Source organism: Diprion similis, chromosome 6 (assembly GCF_021155765.1).
Source record: "Diprion similis isolate iyDipSimi1 chromosome 6, iyDipSimi1.1, whole genome shotgun sequence".
Classification (NCBI taxonomy): domain Eukaryota; kingdom Metazoa; phylum Arthropoda; class Insecta; order Hymenoptera; family Diprionidae; genus Diprion; species Diprion similis.
Window position 1 is genome coordinate 14,200,890 of NC_060110.1, and position 10,575 is coordinate 14,211,464.

Here is a 10,575-nt window from a genome sequence, read left to right on the forward strand (position 1 = left end):
AAAACAAGACTGAGGAAGTCTGAAAACTGCTCACTGAACATATGATGCCTTTATATATACATATATATATATATATATATTTACAGTATTTTGATATTTAACACAAATTTTCTCACTAAATTTTGGACAGTCGTATCGGACGTACTTGATTTGATGATTTACGTAATTATTGTAACGAAGTTGAGTGATATAGTAAAAGTAAGATGTTTCAAATTGGTATGACTTCGAGGTGAAATGTTGCAGAAACAAGTAGAAACCAAGTAGATTGTAGTATGTTTAAAATTTAGAGCTCGTGTGAAATTCTGAGATATCGATGTGTATGAATTTTTTTTCTCCCCTTTTTTTCACTCAATTTTTCGGAGATTTGTTTTCGATTCAATGCATATTATCATATCTAATTATAATTTACGTATGTATACAGTAAATAGTATGAAAAGCCGTCGCGATGACGGACTATTTTAGTGGATAAGCGTAATTAAAGAATGAAATGGAATTTGTTAATTTGTGCTCGAAGCCCCTCCCTCGTGACTATACGTTTGCACGTGTTCCTACTTGTTCTATCTAATGAACAAACGAAGCGTTTATTCTATTTTGTTATTATATTTTGATCCGTCGTCTATTTAAAGTGATTACTCATACGCAAACTTTGATCTTTCAAAATAGGAAATATACATTTATTGTTTTTAGTCCAAAATCGAACATCTCAAATACTGGATTCTAAGTTTTAATACATATCAACGGTTACTCACTCAGTGAATTTCCCATTTTCATGATAGTGGAACCCAAACATTTATTAGGAATGATTCACCTCGTACAATGTCAATCGCGCGGTAAAACCATAGTCTGAAGCAGTGTTGGGCACCACTAATTACTTTGTGTAATTAATTACATCGAAATTACTATCTACATTGATGATTTGTAATTCGAAAAATTTCAATTACAAATTACGAATGTAAATAGTATCGCTTATTCTTTTAATTACAAATTACTCATGTAATTAGAATCGATTTTTCTTTTAATTACAAATTACGAATATAATTAGTATCGATCTTTCTCTAATTACAAATCACAAATTGATAAAAGTGGCTAAGTCGAAATTGAATGTGATCAACAACACGTAGATATTCTTTTTTTGTTTTTTCTGTCATGACTTTCTATTGCTACTTTTTAGAAGATTCAAAACTAAGATCAGCCTTATTTGACGAGTGTTAATTTAAGAAGACAAAGTGATAAGTCTGATTCGTTATTATTGGAGTAGAAACAAAGTATTAGCGGGACAAGTGGTCAAGAATGAATAATACCGTTTCATTTTGAAACATTCTAATTATATGCGTGTAGGTATAAGTAATAAGTACATGTACCCGGTGCGCAAGCGAACCAGTAAAATGACGTCGTGTGATCTTTGGTACTTAGCGTGTTCTTGTAAGTTACAATCAGACATTCGTAAGACATTTACTGATTCAGAAAGAATAAAACAAATTAGAAAAAAAATAAATGAAATTACGCGCGTCCACTTGTCATCCATTGATGACTCAGTGACTCAGGCTTCGAATGGGAGCGGAAATGCTGACCGCAGTGACGGTGATGTAAGTCGCGATTTAAAAATACAATTTGCAATCGGTAGTCTTTTAAATGCCTAATTGGCCATCGTGTACACCACTTACCAATTTCGGAAATACGTTAAACCCTCGAGTAAACAGAGTGGCGTTTATTCTAGTATTCAATTCATGGTCATCATTGCTAATGAAACGGTAGAAACTAACTTTTACGCAATTGCAGTTCTTGTTTTTCTAACATCTTAGCACCGCGAATAAAAGTAATCTTTTCCCTTCGTAGCTACGTGTGGTTAACAAAAAGGATAACCGACTGCGTTGATATTTCAGTGCGTCATATTCCAGTACAGTTGTGCTCTGAATTTATATCGGGTCCAATTGGGCCCAATAAGATCTTGCAGAGCAATTGAAGACGTACAGATCTGTCGCCCAATCGGAAGCGAGCACAAACAAGGGTATACATGCACAACTGTGGCTCGCAGCGGATGGTGGTGGGACATGCTAGCCCCGTGCAATGAAGAGCTCTTTCTCCCGAAGGGGAATGAACCGGAGACTCGGGCGACGACCTTTCCGCTTGGATCGCTCGCTTTTTTAACAAACCCGTGAATTCCGAAATTCAACTGAAGCTATCAGTGCGCGTTACGAATTTCAAAGCGCATGCGACTCGCGTTCGACATTCAAACCCCGCCTCGAGTTCCTCTGCGTGGAACACCTGTAGGATTTCTGTATGGAACTGACAAGTTCGCAACATCTGCATCGATTTAACAAGTTTTGCCTACTCAATTAACAATAATTATTATTTCAACTTGCCAGAAAATCGCTTTCACATTTTTACTACAGTGAAGCTTATATCGGACTGCTGTGTATACGCATACGTTTACCTGCATGTAAAATTCGGTTTTATTATGCGCTGCTATAATGTATGAAAAAAGAGGCACAACTGCTAGCATTCCATTGTAAATTATGGGGTATGCAAGCAACCTAGCAATACCTGCGGGCGAGAAGAAATATTATATATATAATATATATACGTATACAGGTTTATCCTTTTGGAGCGAACACTCTGGAAGCCTTAGTGCCGCTGCGGGCAACCGAACAATTACCTACCCATACCTTAGCCATGTGTAGGTATACGTGGATCTTGTCTACAGTAAACGCCGTATTTCAGAACGAAACGACAGAGTATACAATGCACACGGCATATTTCCGGTAAGTCTACTTTAGGAAGCGTCATCGATTACCGGAAATGAAATACTTAGTCGAACGAATACTCGTGTTTTTTATACGGTATGTATACACTACACGTACAAAATGTTCTTTGCAACTCATTTGACCGAGATATTTTTTTATATTTGGTATATATATGTACATACCGCTGCTTAATATATTTCCGGTATAGATAGTCTGGCATGATTGTACGTTTGTAACGTCCACGAACGAATTAGTAAAACATTACTGAAATATGTGTACGATATGTATACGCATTATATACGTAATTGGATACGGAGAAAAAATTTTCTGTTACCGAATTGCGTGCAGACGGAAAGTTAGTTGCTCTAATGGATTCGTGCTGCTACTGCTTTTTCTTACACTTCTCTTTCTTCTTCGATTCTTCTCTTAAACTTCTGTTCTCTCTTCAAGGATCAAGAAATGCGGTTATTCCAACAAAGACCATAAGCGTTGCTACCTCGTAGTTGCGTGCTTGGGATACTTAAGAAAGAAGCACTCGTTCTATGTAACACAAACAGCGAATTAAAATTCTAAATTCAGCAGAAAAAGAGGAGAGAGTTTTAGTTTTTGACAGTTGTTCAAAACTCATGTTATAAATTTTTGAACAAAATATTTGTACGCCATCATTCTACCAAATTCTAAACATATCAAGAATTAGTAGATTGACGAGTATATGTACCTACCTGAGTCTAGAGCATATAAAGGATGGTAGCAAGTTTTTATTCACTTTGAGAAATTCTGTACCTATCATTCATGTGCGCTAGACACATAACGAACGGATATCACTGCTAATCCATTACAGCTTGTGTTTGCAGAAGATATTGTATTCCGAGTCAAGACTGTGTCATGCTGTGCATGGCAGCCGAGCTGACTCGAGCAGGTTTGGTAATAAGAGTAGGTAAGCGTATTTACGGTACACACGTATATACAAGTAAGTTTCCGCAGAGAGTAAAGAGCTTACATCGACCTCCGGCTACATTGCAGCAACAAGTCGAACATGAACACCGGGACAAGTGCCGGAAAGCTGGAAAGTTCGTTAAGCCCAATAGCGAGGAATGATGTCATTTCCTAAGGGCTGTCGTTAATTGAAACAAAGTTCACGATGGCAGTGTACTAAGGCATGGCTCTACGTAAACCATTCATCAGTTATTATTCGGCGAAATACACCTCACGTATAAACCAACTAACTCTGAATATTACAACTATTAAAACTTCCGGACATCCAGGAATACGACATTCCGAAGATTAAACCTGTCAACCCGACGCGACGAGGAAGATGAATTACGTAGACTAATTGTAAGGTCAGTCGCAAAGCCTGCCCAGAACGCCGGATTATAGGGATGCGTACTATACGTATAGAAACCGTATCTTAACACTTCCAGGAACTTTCCGTCAGAAACATCTTCAGGACGCCCACGAAACTTGGTATAAAGCTTCAGTACAAGCAGAAGATAAGATGACGTTCCGAAATTACTGGGAAAACGTTAAATTGTATAACTATCAAGTAATCCTAAGAAGTCGAACTCGGAAACTGCTTCCAGAACAAAGTCGGATATACATACTGGACAGTAGAGCCCAGGAACTTCTTAATTCGTATTAGAATGTCAATAATCATCGTCAGTTTTGCCGAAGAAGAAGCACATAATTTTGTAGACAGTGTTGCCAGCGTTCGGTCCGCAATTTTAGATTTCAAGAATCTGATTTTGGTATAGTCACTGTGACCGAAAATCTATCTGAAAAATATTTTACACCTGAAAATGAAAGCAAGTACTTCCTTGTAAAGAGGTGTGTGAGTTTTTGGTATTATTTTTTTTCTGTAGATAATGAAGCCTGCATAGGAAAAAATAGAAAAAATTAGGTGAAATTAAAGTTTGAAAACAATAATTTATCACAATTCTTTGTAACAATTTATCTATGTTCTACAATAGTTGTGGGGGGCAGGGGGGGGGGGTATTTAGACATTCTTGAGACAGAACCGATTTAGCAAAAAACATGATTCTCGTTTTCAGTTATGCTGAAAATTAAAATTCCTAAAGACTACAACTGTACAGCAACCGCAATTAGGACTTTCTTTTGGTGCAAGCGTTCGATCCGCCTTCGCCTCCCTCCCCCCCGCCCTTTGCCTCGGGCAACCTGTCTCATAAGCTTTGCCGTGTTTAATTGTTTAATTTGTTATTTGAACTAAGGGGCCAGATAATTGGACTTGATATAAAACTCAACAATGTTATTCGTAAAATTAATCAGTCTGTGATAACGATCTCTGACAAAATATTCTTTCATCGACGTGCAGACGTGGCAATAAATCACCCATGGGGGATTTTTCATTGTAAGTTCCCTCGATTCTCCGTCTAACTTTAATAATTGTTTTAATTAAGACCAGACGGTTCAATAGAAATTCCGATACTCAATTCGAATATACTTATTTAAATGTATGTCGTTATTCGAATACTCTGCTATGCAGAAGGAAAACTTGACGTCTGTCTTGACGTCTTTCGAAGCTGAATATCGTTGACGAGGTATTATGAAGCTCTTCTAAAATCAGTTTCACTGGTGAATCTTGAAACAAGTCTCCTCTTAGTCTTAGTCTCCTCTCCCATTCTTGTTTTTTCAACTTGGTTCGTCTTCATCAGGCGTACAGTTCATGCGAAACAATATACAACAGAAAGAATTAGGAAACACATATTCAGTAAGTGCAAATGAGGTTAACCAAGTTGAATTAGTTCAAAACAACTTGAAGAAACAAAACTAGAAAAAAAATTAGCCATTAGCGCTAAAGGATTTACACGGAAAGATATCAATTGTGGACAAAGTTATAAACATTATTGTATACTATTCTGTATTTTTTCGCGTTGGGAAAATTGTGCCGTGTATTCATTGTCAATGAATCGTAACTCATTTTATTTTCACATGGATTATATAGAAGTAGCCTGAAATTCAAATTTGTTTCAACTCTTCAACTGACCGGAAAAACAGCTTATTTAAAATCAATACAGACTGAATATCTCTACATTCGGGGTACGCCGTATTTCAGTATGTATACCGATTTTTTTTCGGTATCTCCTTCCTAGAAATGTATCCGTATGTGAACCCGCTGTCAATACTGATACAGGAATATTCAGATTCCGATAGATACCATAATATAGTAAAATTGGTAGATACCGAAATATTGAAGGTTCGGTAAATCCGGCAATATCGACAAAACCAAAATATAGAGCTTCGGTACACACTTACTGCTTTATGCAATATTGTATTATTATATGCATGTATATATTCGCTGGATGCGAATACCAAATACCGAAATTCAAAATCAAACTTTCCTACGTATCGGAGAGTATAAACTATACAAGACATAAGACTCAAACATATATATATATACATATATTATATAATATGCTGTGCCCGCGACATTCGCGAATGAGTCCTGAAGTATGCTAACTATACTATAGTGGCTGTACATAGAAATAATCGGATACTGAGCACAATATTTTGTATAACCAAAGAACGCGAAAGTGTAAAGTTCGTTGCGTTAATGGATTTACTCTGTTATTTTCCTCTTAAATTCTTGTTGTCTTTCAAGAAATAAGGAGTGCGGTTCTTACAAGAAAGCCATTTAAGTGTTGCTACCTCATATGATAGTAATGTGGTCGAGAGCCTTGAGAGATCACCTATGACCATATATAACAATTCTATATGCAGTAATCAGCGCGTCAGACTCGCGCAAACTAACCGCAATCTATAGAGTTTACTGGAATTGAGAAAGAACGAAGATTTTCTTGTATATGTGTACATGATAAATTATACAAGAATTGTCGATAAGGATATATTAAGAATGTTGATCCAAACAGTGATTTGAATGTCGAAACTTGTGAAAAAAAGGAGAGAAAACCAGTCGAGCGGGAAACATAAATCAGTCGGATAAATTTGGCCTTTCGTTTTTGAAAGTTGTTTGAAACGAGCCTGCCGGGGAACAATTTTAACGAAAAATTTGTACGTCATTCTGCCACGTTCTGAGCATTTCAAACTATATATACCACCTACATCGCGACGAGGCCACACATCAATAGCTTCTGTTCAAGCCGTCCAATGTCCAAAAAAATTAGTCGTTTGACGAATACGTAATTCCGGGACATCTAAGAGATACGATAGCAAATATTGATTTTCATAAGAAAGCCTGTACGTGCATTCATGATCGCTTCACGCCTCTGACATGCTGTGAAAAGGAGCTGCTTCAAGCAGGTTTGGTAATAAGAGCAGGTAAGCGTATAATTCACGCTACGTAAGTAGATTTTCGCACAGCTTACTGCAGTGCAGCAACAAGTTGAACGCGGGTAAGTAGAAGGAAGCGTGCCAGAAACCTGGAAAGTTGTTGAGCACAATAGCGGTGAATGACGTCATTGCCTTGAGGCTATTGAGGGTGGTGCTGGTTGAAGAAAATTGAAACAAAGTTCATCATGATTGTGCACAAAGGCGTCGCTTTGCCCTCGATGCCGCGACGGATTCATTATGCCGGACGTGAGCGTGGCGGAAAACTGTTTTAACGATTGAGCGGCGGGCAGCATTGACTGCAGTCGGTACGTGGGCGTGCGCCTTTACCCTCGCCGATCTACAAAGACGTTTTATCGACCTGGCAGCCAGCCAGCCGAGTACCGCGAGTCCTGTGAAATCTAATCCCTAAACCTGTCGTCTTTATTGTTGTAATTAAAATTTCGTTTACGAAACGGGCCACCACAGGTATTTTATTTCTAGGTCGGTGCCGCCGATTTCCGACCAGGATTTAGAGCGGAAAGTGCCGTCCGTTGGCACTTTATATCGGTAATTTATGCTCGGACAGCGGTAACTCAATAAAGAAGAGAAAAGAAAATCATCAAAATCAAAAGTACCTTGAGACCGTGAAGCAGACTTGAAAGCGAAGTAACGACCAACTTCTGAGGCAGACTGGCGCCTAAATATGCTTGAAAATCGTTCAGAAAATAACAAAATCTAGACGTCTGTATTTACTTATGCATGTGGAGCACGCTTATTCGAATGCCACTCACATAAGTTTGAAATCGATATACGATCTGATACCGGGCAAACTCTATCTTCTTGTCGCTGTAGGCCGGTGACGTAAAATTGATCCCTTACGTAATATAGTGGGAAGTCGGAAAGTCCCCGATGTATTACTACGCTCTGCACATTTCTATCATATTGCCATGTGTTAAATGAGGGGATTGTGCCTTCATGTAAACATAAAACAATAAGAGAAGCTAAGGCCACGTTATATTGACGTATGGGGATTGCCGTTGAATCCGACATACATCTCCGGCGACTCGACATCAGGGATGTCTTTGTAATATTTGGCTAGTCGCTGTAAAAGAAAATGCTATTTCATTTTATAGATTTTCCTGGCAGCCATTTTTTCCGAAATGTTGTCGTAAAATTGAAATATTTCGACAAGCTGTTAAGATCGTTTTTTTTTTTTTTTCATTCAAGTAATCATTGGGTAATTTTTGTGAAACAATCCTTATGGAAATCGGAATATTATCTTGTATTAAGAAAGAAAAAAAAAAAATAGTTTTGCTTAAGGAAAGACGTAACCATACAAAATGCACTCTCGGCGAGTTGGTTAGCAAGAATTCTTCAAAAAGGATTTTTCCATCGTTGGTAAAAAAAATCCATGGAAATTGATATGCAAATACCCAGACGGTGATATTAGTTCGTGAAAATACAAATGCAGAAGTTCGCTGGAAGTTTATACAAACGTTAATCGTTTTTCTGAAGAGCCTTGATGAGCTCTGCAGCCTGCATTTCCATTAAATCGTTTAAAAATTCGTAATTATAGCAATAAAACAAAAACTTCCACGTCGCAAAACCGATACCTAATCAAACCAATTACAACTTTTTGTCCCTTGATACCGTAAAACTCAAATGATGTAGTAGCAGTTATTGTTAGTCTTACTGTGGACTGAATGTGATGGGAGAAATTCCGCTGATTTATCTCTGATTTTCGAATTATAAAACAGTCTTCAAGATTTTGAATGAAAATGTTGAATTCGAAGTGAACCGATTCAACCTTGTAAGTACTATCAGAAGTCATAATTTTTAGGATGAAGAGATTATATTCGTCGATGTATCGTACTGCGATTTGAATATCAATATTATGATCTGAAATCATATATACAATTTCTTCGTGCAAAAATTATACTGTAAATATTTTTCTTTATTGACTGAATAATTCGGGACTCAAATATGAACGTTCTGAATAGATAAAGTATCAGAATTTGGGGTCTGTACATCGCAAAGGTGGGAAGTTTCTTGATCTGTATTATCAGCTCGTCAAAAGCTAATTACAGAAATTTCACGCGATAGCGTAAAGCTATTCCGTGATTCTCAAAAACGTTCGTCAGTGATAACGGTTTGAGACTTTTTCTCGGTCATATAACATCAACACACTGGCACTAGCTTGTTACTATTACAGTGTTTTGCCTCCCAATTAATGAGCTATTTTTTTATAAATCTAAAATTAAAGCGGAAAAATTCCCAACTTATTTCCTTTAATTACGTCGTAAGAGGTTTCAAATCTTCTGTCAGAATACTATGAACTCGTTATTCCCTGTTGATCACACATCACCACTAGTGACTTACTATAAAGACAATGTGTGCAATACAACTTGGATGAAATTGAAGTGTGTAATAAAAGATGATAGTTTCCGTCGCCCCGAATACCCTGACTTGATATCCAAACAAGAGGTTCTCTTGTACATAGTATAACGCCGTCGGTATGCGGTGCTCTCCAGTTTTCACGAGATCGTTGTTGTGTGGCGAAAATAGGTCAGCCGGGTAGTTGCACGATACGAGGTGCCTCGTTACTGTATCTTGAGTGGGAAATAATTAATGGAGCGATTATATGCAGACGGATCTTCGTGCAGTTATATCTGAGAGCTGTTAAGACTGCACAGGTGATTTCCTCCGCTGCTGTCTTCAGACAATATGATTTCGCCTTAACCCAGTTATCCCGGACTGCGGTGGGGTAGGCCTCGGCCCTCCGCCTCTTTAACAGATAAATATACTCCGGTGACCTCACGAGGGCGCTGACGAAAATCTCTTGGTTATTCGAATCATATGAAGATTCACTCAAATCCAGCCACAACACCAATGAGAATAAATAGTTATACGTCGAACGCTGGTTCTGAGGAATTTAATTCTGGAGCGAACACGCGTCTCTGCATGAATGTGAGAAACGCTTCTATGCTTTGGGTTTCTCTGCCGGAGTACCAATATAATTCCTCAATCTGATGACGATCGTGAAAATGTTGTTACTGCATCAAAATTGCAAATAAGCTTGATTATTACCGTGAAGAAATAAATGCATTATTTCAATTTGCGATCACTTTGAGAGAAAATGTTTCACGAAATCTGATTGGATTAAAATCGCCGGTAAAATGGTCGTGTTGGATTTGAAACGCGCATGCGCGAGACACCATGTGACATCATGCCCATGTAGTGTGAACCTGAATTTTTTTCCAAGAATTAAACGTCTACTTGCTGAGTTGGAAGAACTCAGGGAAGAATAAGTAATTCTGCAGCATCCTAATCCTTTGAGTAAACTAACGGTACCGATTTTAATAGCTTACAAGATTTGACTATAAGTTAATGAGGATTTTAATGGATTGGTGAAAAGTACAGTGAATTGCTTTCACCTTCATGGACTGTTAATTGACTCTTGAAAGAAAGAAATGATTATTTTGAGATTCATTTGTGAAACATTACTGGGGCCAACAATTATTGCAGAATTGATCGTTTCACAATTAAT